This window comes from Kryptolebias marmoratus, linkage group LG1, assembly GCF_001649575.2.
Source record: "Kryptolebias marmoratus isolate JLee-2015 linkage group LG1, ASM164957v2, whole genome shotgun sequence".
Taxonomy (NCBI): domain Eukaryota; kingdom Metazoa; phylum Chordata; class Actinopteri; order Cyprinodontiformes; family Rivulidae; genus Kryptolebias; species Kryptolebias marmoratus.
The window spans coordinates 26,148,614-26,158,682 of NC_051430.1; the positions used below are offsets into that span (position 1 = coordinate 26,148,614).

Sequence of the window (10,069 nt, forward strand, 5' to 3'; positions counted from 1 at the left end):
TCTTTTTGTTACGAAACCAAATTTGCTCTACCCCCATTAAACTTGTTTATATGGCAGCATTAACATAAATAATAACAGAACCAGAGCCACAATGTCAAGACATACTGTAGCTGGATAACAAAGTCTCAGAGCAACAAATGCTGATGGATGGCAGAACACTGGTTTTTGTTTCCAGTAGTGGTAAAGCCGTCCTTTTATTAGTATATGGCTTTTTAAATGAGCTGCAATCGATAAAGAGATCATTTCTTGATATTGTTGTGTATAATTTAAGTTACTACCCCCAATTAAAATCACAATTCCAGAAACAACACTGGGTTGTGTAATGATTTTGGACTAGTCTTTATGTGACAAATCTGAAGCCTCAGAATGTGTTGTTTTTAAAGATAACAATTTCTAAAGCAGCTGCTAAATGGTGTCTGCATTATTTTTCTGAATGTCACAAATCCTGGAAAAATGGCTTTTTATATTTTTTGGCCCCAGGAGCAAACACTGCCTTATCAGCACTACCTGGGAGGCAGCATTAACACAAAGCCTGGAGTCACGAAACAAAGTCTCCTCATGCAGCAAACACCAAAGATTACATCAAAGAATGTATCATGTCTTACTCAGCAAGATGTTTACAATAAATACCTGGGAAAATATTTTTAGGTGTACAGTAAGTTTCCCTTTGCATGTGCACAACTATATTTCTGACGCATATAAAGATGCTTTGACACAAAAATGTTTCAATTAGTAACATTTTTTTTCTCTGTGTTGATAGCTCTTTTTAACTAATTACACTTTTATATATTATTTGCCATGTCCCCAAGGAAAGTAAAATTATTTTTTCTATGTTAAACACATTTTTATTTAGGATGAGAACTAAAAAATAGTCACTACCCCAACATGCCTTGTTGTTTTAAATTTTTAGTTAAATTAGATCATTGTATTTTGCAAGATCACTTTTAGCTTTGCATTAAATGTCCTACATTTGTTGTTTGTAAATTAATTATTCAGTATCAGTGACATATTAGATTAGGATATTTCTGGCTGAACTCAAACCCAGCTGTAAATGGTCACATGCAACTATAAACTTTGACACATAAAACATCAAGAATCAGTGGCAATGGCTGGTGCTGCTGTGTTATCAAAAGAAATCCCCCTGATGAAAAATAAACACACAAAAACAACCTTCATTGACCAACTATTGAACAGCCTCCACCTACATGACTGGATGCAACTTTGAAGACAATAAGGTTAAGTTATAAACAAAATATTGTTAGTGTATAGTCAGGTTGGAATTAATTCAGTTTTAGTATCCAACATAAATCCTCATTGTGAATTTAATCATTTTTTAGACTTAAATATATAACAGTTTAAATGTATGCATCATTTGTATTGTTTTGTCATGTATAGTTTTATTAGGAATCCAGCTTTGTGAAGCAACAAAATAACATTTGATGCCACATTAACACACTGCAGGGTTGATTCAGGAGGATAAACGGTGAGTCAGTGATCTCTGTCATTGGCTGGTCCTACACATATTCAGTGTGTTGAAAAGAAGATGAAATCTAGCCAGTGATGTGTTAGAATTTGAACAGACAAGAGCTAGCGATGCTCCGGATGTTCCCAATGGACAACTTCCAGCTCAGTGTCAAAGAGAGTGCTGCAGGTGATTAAGGTTGTTTTCAAAAAGTGACTCAACTTCTACCTTCAGATATACAATTTCAAGTTTTTTAAAAACAAAAAAAACAAAGTTTAACAATTTATGGATGGTCTCTAAATTTTGATTTGAACTTGGTCATTTGTGATTTTGTTCATTGGACAATAACTGACTACTCTGTGTTTTCTGCACTATTTTTGTTGTGTTTGTAAAGACTTTTTCCACTTAAAAACAAAAACAGACTTAGACATCATTCGAAGTTGACATAGAGCTTAATGTTCAACAACTCTACATTTACTGTGTGCAAGAAACTGTACCTATTTCTGTTTATATTTGTGTGTAAAAGGAGAATTATTTACTCATAAATTCTACAACTTGTGTGGGTGGAAGTCTTATAATATGAGACTGATGGTCTGTGCTTTTTATTGCTCCCTCAACTTTCCTCTCAATTGCTCAAATTTTACTGTTAGCCAAATTTCCTCCTTTTCAGATATTTTATTCTTTATTGTTCCACAGTTGTCTTTTACCTTTGTTTTTAGTTGCTTCTCTCCTCCGCTGTGACCATTTAAGGCAGAAAGCTTTGTCAATGCTTTATCCAGTCATCTATTGTTATTCACCAGGGTGTGCTCTCCATGTGTGCGCCGTACTTGTGTCTATGCATCATTTTAATGTGTGAGGCGTTCATCCTTCGGTGTTTGTGTACATCGTGCTGCAGTGATGCGTAACTAATTTAAAGCTTGTAGTACATCTCCCCTTTAACAGAGAGGCCAGGAAGCAGGGCAGAACACACAGGCGTTATTGCAAATGCACAAAGATGTTTGCACACACATGCACAACAATGAAGTGGATGTGGTTGAGTGGTCAGGGGTTTTCTTTTTTTTTTTGTCGATGTGCTTATGGTTTGATCCCCCAATTCAAGCTCTCCCAAGATACTCTGATTAAGTGGATTTATGTGTCACTATTTATGAGTGTATTGAAATTTTTAAACTGAAAACAAATAATTTTAATTACACACTATAATTGTTATAGAAGTGCACTTTGAAGGTTTTAAGGTTAAAACCCCCTATCATAAAACAGTTCTGCAATATGACTGTCAAGCCGTGTCTTTCGACCACCTTCCTTGGTGGATCAGAGACATAAAAGCTGCAGGTTGACTTCAATTCCCCCTGTTGCCTTGGCCTTTTCATAAATTGCACTGAGATGGAAAGAAAGAGAATTGCCCTGAAAATGGATTGTAAACAGGGCTACAAATTACCTATAACCTATTCATAACAAACATATATATATATTCTCACATTCAGACAGAAGACAAACAAATGTCCTCTGCCCACTCAAATGTGAAGCCTATTTAGGAAAGGCAGTCATGGTTTGGCTGATTAGCCTATTGTCTTAAACAAAGTATATTCAATCTTTTACATGTCACATTTTTCTGGATATTTTACTTTTTTATTCTTGTTAAAGAATCCAATTTAACATATTATTCAAACTTTGTTTAATGGTGTGTTCATTGATAGAGGGGTTTATTAAGGAACAAAAAATGGGTTTATAGTTGGTAAGATAAAAATTACTGTATCATGTTGATCTTAGAATCTGCCTCACTGTATATCATTTTTTATTCATTATTTTCTGTATCACAACTTTTAGGAACTTTAATGTTGTGTGCATCTAAAATCTGTATGTTCCCACACAGCTCTGATCAGTTGGATCTAATGGCCTACTCTGACACATCTCATAGAAGAATTCTGAGGAGCAATAAAATGTCACATCAAATCTAGCACCTAATTAAAATGTGTGGCCAATTAAAGGAAAACTCTGCCATATCATAAAATCAAAGTAAAAACCTGCATACAGCAAAGTAAACATAGGATTATTGCTGTATAATCATTTACTTCAGCAAGAAGAAGAGGACAGTGTCTGTGGCTCTCCATGCATGGTTGAGATTTTATACAACCAAAAGATGCAGTAATTGATTGAACAGCTGAGTTGATTTTGTGGATCTATGTTTAGTTGAATGTTTTCATCATGAGGACTTACATAATTTGACACTGATCCTGTGGAGCAATCCTCAAAAAACTAGTGTTTATGTTTTCGCTGTTCACTTAACAAGATGTTGGAAAGAGTCTTTAGAAACTGCAATCCATGTTAACCTGTAAGTACATACCCTGTAGGTACCAGGCTGCATTGTCTACAGCTACTAACATTTTTTGTTAGAATACCTGCAGATTTATCCTTTTCTGAAATGGTTGTTGCATCAATAGTCACATTTTAAGACAACCTTTGCTATGTAGTTGAATATCCTGCTGAAAGGTCTGATACCTGTGATCTCCTAAAAATAACATCTGCAACTTTTTTTTTTTTTTTTGCAAAAATTTCAAAAAGCATTGTTTTGTTTTGTGATTGTCGTCTTCTTTTTGTTTTTTGGTTTACTTTGAGATGTTTTAAAGCTGATTTTATGGATGCAAATGCAAAAACGAATACATCTTTATGATATTGCTAACTGGCAGGTGCAACAAAAAACTTATGCAACATTATGCAACAGGCTTTTATTTTTTAAGACCACTCTGGTGTTTGCAGTAACTGACGATGTTTAAATAAACTGATATGTACTGTCAATGAAAGTTTATAAATGGTGTTTAGATGGAAACTGATTGATCAGCTCATCTCGGTGACATTACTAGTTTTATGAATTTACCTGAACTTCAACAGTAAGCTTAATTTTACCCAAGATCGTTCTTATTTGTTCCATTAGTTGTCAGCAGAACCAAAGACTACGCAGTTGTCATTGCCATAAGATGCCCTCACTATAAACTACATTTCCCACAAGCTCTTCTCGCCCATCTCTCCTTCCTCAAGAATCTAATCCCTAATTCGAAACATCAGACCGATACTGAGCACCTGCATCCGTTAATGTGTTTGTCTGTTTAAACCAATACAGCGGTATGTTCTGTGTCAGTCTTTGTGATGTTAAATTGCAGAAAAAAAAACACAAAAAAACATCCCTTATGTGATCACAATCAGCAGAATAAAACAAGTGCTGAAAAAAAAGATGAATAGCTGTGGAAATGACACAGAGAGGGAGAGAGGCAATGTCGACAGCTCTAATTAAAATCCCGCCCATTAGCTCAGCGTTAATTGGATGATTTATTTTCCCAGGGGACTGACTGACAATCAAATTATGCTGGTGGTATTAAAATGAATGTGAAAATGGGTACTCATGCTTGTGATGTAAGGATGGCTAAATGAAAACTGTTGTAGTTTTGATGTCATTAATTTCCACGACTCATCAGCCAATAAAAATCACTTGATCCTTCAACAACAAAACAAGTGCTGTTTGCAAACACAGTTTGTCTTTTTAGAACTGAAACACAGATCTCACATATAAATTACCACATACATGCAGAACAAGATCATGTAGCATATCTCTATTTCAGTTGTAATGCTCCCTTTGGATGTCATTGCACAGATACAGTATATGACTGTTAATCAGTAAAGAAAAATCTAAAGCTTAGTGTAATCTAAGATCAGATTCTGAATGTGCAGGCTGTGGGTAGCCAGAAGAAAAAAAAACAATGTTTTTATTAAAGAATATATAAAGTATACTAGCTCTTTTTCATGGTGTTTAAAAAGTTAAACACAACCTAATGTAAAAAAACAAGACAAGAAGTACCTCATTTTGAAATATCTTTCTAAAAAATTAAGCCAAAATGCCAAAAACTAATTGGATCCCATAAATTAACAACTAAAAAAAATGTTCAATAATATGTTCTTGTTCAATCAATCAATCAATCAAATTTTATTTGTATAGCACATTTCAGCAGCAAGGCATTTCAAGGTGCTTTACATAATTAAAAAACAAAATAAAAACAGCATGTGACAATGAATAAACAGTAAGAAAGAGAAAAACATTGAAGACNAGCAACTCTAAACAGGTGGGTTTTAAGTTGAGATTTAAAGGCACCCAGTGTTTCAGCTGTTTTACAGTTTTCTGGAAGTTTGTTCCAAATTTGTGGTGCATAGAAACTGAAAGCTGCTTCTCCTCGTTTGGTTCTGGTTCTGGGGATGCAGTTGTTGTTTGTTTTGTATATGGATCATATATTGTGTCTGAAATAAAAGTAAAGTAAGTAAGTAATCTTTCAGAAATTGCTTTTGTCTGCGACCTTGAAAACTTTGACTTCAGACTTAACTTGCTGACACAATATTTTTGCAACATTGCTGCACAATTAATCAATTTTTAATCTTGATCACAATTTTAGCTTCCTGCTATTAAATGAACATCATCGACTGATTCATTTTTCCCTGCACTGACAGTGAAGGGTTCAAAAACAATATGACCGTAATAACAAAAAAGATAAATGCAACTTTATAAAAACAACAAACCAAAAAAAAATTTGACATGTAGTCATCTAGACTTACTCAGTGAATTCTGTAACTGTCATTAGGTTTTGTGTCTTTGCTTACAGGTCAAACAGCGGGGTTGTTGATCTGACAGCTGAACTACCTCTTTGCTGCCACACTGGAGACTAGAATTACAAACATCACTTCAGCACCTTTCACAAATTTCTGTTGCTGCTGGAGCACTTGCTTCACTAAATGATAGCCAAAGAGCACACATTCTGAACCACAGGTGCCACTGCATCCTTTTGCTTCATATATGTATGTACATCACTTAGGAAATACATCTGTACTCAAGGTCAACAGCGTTTTGTCCCCACTAAAAAAAACACCCACGTTTTTGCTTCTGCAGCTGCTTCCAGAGTCCCAAAAGGCTCTTTAGGACTCTTCCTTCACTATAACGACCTAACTGAACTCACCTGTCTAACACTTAGTTCAGGGATTATTGCCATGTCAACCACAAACTCTGAAAAACCCAAATCAGCAATGGCATCCCAGAACATAACTGATTCAGTCTCTTTATGTCTCTTGCCTTGCAGGGAAAGAGTGGAATAAAGTCCAACGATTCTCCAGGAGATCAGCTCCAGAATATAGGTGAGTCTGACAATATTAAGTTGGTACCTTTCCACTTCCTTCACACAGGGCTGTGACTGTTGGAGAGTAACTGGCAACTCAAAATTGCAAAAGAAAATATTCATTTTCAGTCTCACTGTATTTTGAGTTTTTGTGACCAGCAATCCATGCGCTCATATTTTGAGCGTCCAGTACTGTAGCCTATTTTTATGTGCATGACTTGCAAAGCTTTATTGTAGGTTGTGCACATTATGCCATTTGCCAGAGGTCTGCAACAGTTGCCGCTCAGTGAGATATTGGCTTTCCTAACCATTGAAGTGACATTTTGCATCCTAAAAGACAGTTTCAGAAACTGAGATTCAGACTGTCAAGTTGTCCACCTCAACTACCAATTGTGCATGGTATAGGTGAAAAAAAAGTCTATTTGTAGACATTTGAGTCAGTTGAAATGTTATTGTACAATGATTGGAATGCTGTTTAAAAAGGCTCCTGGATTTGAATTACCCAACAGAATGTTTATTGCAGACACACACCGAAGGGCAGCTGTTCCCTTATTCCTACACAAAGGTAGGATATACTCAAGATAAGGCTGGTGGTCATAATGTTATGGTTTATTGGTGCATTAAGATACTCTGTGTGTGTGTGAGAGAGAGTTCATGTGTGTGAACCCCTGGTTGAGTTATTTAGATATCCCCCTAGTCCTTCAATAGAGGACTTTAAATTGATTTAGCTGAATTGCCTTTCAAAGCTACTTCAATTTCACCCCTATGCAAATTTACACTCCTCTCTGTCTCCCTATCGCTCTTTCTTTCTCCCTCCCTCACTCTGTCCCTCTATCCATCTGTCTTACTCACCCCACCCAGCTACATTTCCTTTTAGCTATTCTGCTCTCTAAACTCTTCCTATCCCATTGCTTCCCATTATATATTTTTTCTCCTTTCTTCTTTTTGTTTCTTTATTTTCGTCTTTCATCTCTTTGTGACTGAATATTCACTCCACATAATAGTGTGCAGCAGCTAAGAGGCCATGTGTTCATATAAGTTTCACAGCCAGTTAGTCAGCCTGTCAGCAAAAAGTGTGTGTGTAACTGTAAGTGTGTGCTTAAGTGTGTTAGTGTGACAACAAAGCAGTGAATCATTTAGTTAGCATCTCTTGTCTGGACTGCAGTTTGACTTGTGTGTGTGTGTGTCTGTGTGTCAGGCGGACTAAGAGACCTTGACAACATCAACACAATTGGAAGTCCATAAAACGGCGGCAACGTTTTAGCTTATGTACCTGGAAATTACTTCTGGCATAAACCTCGTGTCATCTTACACACACACACACACCCTCAGTCTAACACTGTCTGGGTTGCTCACACTCAGTTACAGAATGTTAACAGTGAGCCTAACAACCTGATGAACACACATACAAACTTCCTTCTCTGTTGAGCCATTTCCATAGTATTGAATACTGTCTCTAAGGCACATTTAACCATGCCTTGTGCAAAAACACACACACTGTATTCGTACAAATCTGCTCACACACTCAGGTTCTCTGGTGTTGCCATGCTGCATCTTTTACTGAGGAATCGTTAATTTTTTTTGATGGATTCAGCAGTAGGAGGTCGGACTGAGATAGTGTCTATTGATTTTATATTTGGCAGACTGTACCGTGGCCACTTAGTCCTGCAATATACCTTACTCGCCTGGCCATCTAAGCCGCCACCCCCACCCCCCCCTGGCTTTTATGTGCACCATCGTTCTGCCCCTCAGTATGCTTCACTTATGTTTTATTTTATTTTGATGTACCTTCCATTCACTGTTATTTTTTAAAGTCAAGTCTTACAAATCTGAAATGCTCATAAATGTCCATTTTCAAGGAAATCCTTTGTTCTTTTGTCTGCTCTCTTTTTTTTATCACTCGCCGAGTGCATTTTGGCCATCTTCACCTGTTTGTGGTTTTTTTCACTGGATTTTTTTTTTTTTACGTCACCTTCTCCATCCATCACACTTCCTTCTCCAGCCCCTTTCACTCACTTTTTCCTGTAATCCTGTCTTTCCAATTTTCTGCTTCTTCACCTGTTTTTCACCCCATCCATCTGGTCTCCCTCCCTCCCTGCATTGCTTTTTCTGCTGCCTCATCTTTTCATTACCTTTTTCCGCGAATCTTTCCCCTCACTTTTTCCTCCTTTTCTTTCACTTTGTACTTTTTTTTATCACTTCATATTTCTCTTTTTCATACTCTTTTTAATTTTCCTTCTTCCGTTTGTTTATTGTCTCTTGTATTATAGCTTGAAAGGTCTATTATTTTATGCCCAAACACTGTTCTAAAAATTGTTCATTATTTTACTTTCTTCATTTGTCAAACTCTATTTCTTACATTTCTTTTTCATTTGTTTTCTAATGTGAAGCATTTGTCTGTTTCCTCTTTTTACACTAAAAATGGGAATTTTTCAGTCACAGACACTTGGATTTTCTTCAGAATTGTGATCACAGTGATTACCATAAACCAGTCAGACCACTGTTTTTATTATGCAGATAAATGAAAGGTTTTGAGCCTCACTGGTGTGCTAAATTCACATATCCTTTCCCTTTTTATGGATACTTCAAAAATCATTATGTCATAAAAGAGTTCCACAGATTTATTGGTTCTTTCTGTCATAAGATGATCATAAAATGCAGTTTTTCATTTTAAAACTTTACCAATTTACAAGACACCCAAACAACACTAAACGGCTGTTGTCTCTTTTTTCCTCTGCCTTTCTCATCTGCTTTTCACTCTCTGTTTCACTTGATTTGTCACTGTTTGTGCAAATATAAAAGTCATGTGAAGTGATTGCTTGGACAAAGAGCAGATTAAGATTGTGTCAATGTTTTAGTTTGCATATATATATATATGGAAAAGCAAATCCCAGCAGATGTGTGTGTATGTGACTTTAAGCAGGGTGAGAATGATCAAGGCTAATATTTGTTTTGCCTCTCCCTTTACTTTAGGTAGTGTACCGTGACACCTGTTTGAACAAATTAACTGAGGTGACAAGATCTACATTCCAGTACCAATAAAACTAATCCTAAAGACTAATGGACTATCACACCGAGCCTCTGGCTATTTCTGTATATATGTAAATCAAACTTTTTTTATTTACCACTCTTTTGTTTTCTTAATACCTTCTCATTAAATGCTTTGTTTGTTTTCCATGATTTGTTACTTTGTTCATTTTATTGAAGTGCAGTGTTGTTTTTAGTCAAATATTTAAGAAAAATGACAGGTTTTTAAAGATTAGTGATTTTAACTTTTTAAGTCTAAAACTGATGCGTCATTGCATCTTAAAATATGAATGCCAGCTGCATTACTTTGCAGACTGATAGCAGTAAATGTTCTCATGGGATGACTGCTCAGCCCTACAGCAGGATAAAACTTCATTAGTAATAATAAGTTAAACTGCAAATGAATCCTCATATTGTCCGTGGGGGGGGGGGG

General features: G+C 36.0%; 1 long non-coding RNA gene across 1 annotated transcript; it reads left to right on the top strand.

Moving 5' to 3' along the window:
* Window positions 1–6,518: 6,518 nt before the first annotated feature.
* LOC112450389 lies at window positions 6,519–9,729 on the top strand. The gene is made up of 3 exons (XR_003038991.2): window positions 6,519–6,628; window positions 7,119–7,174; window positions 9,583–9,729. It is a non-coding gene; the product is annotated as an uncharacterized LOC112450389 (long non-coding RNA).
* Window positions 9,730–10,069: the final 340 nt, after the last annotated feature.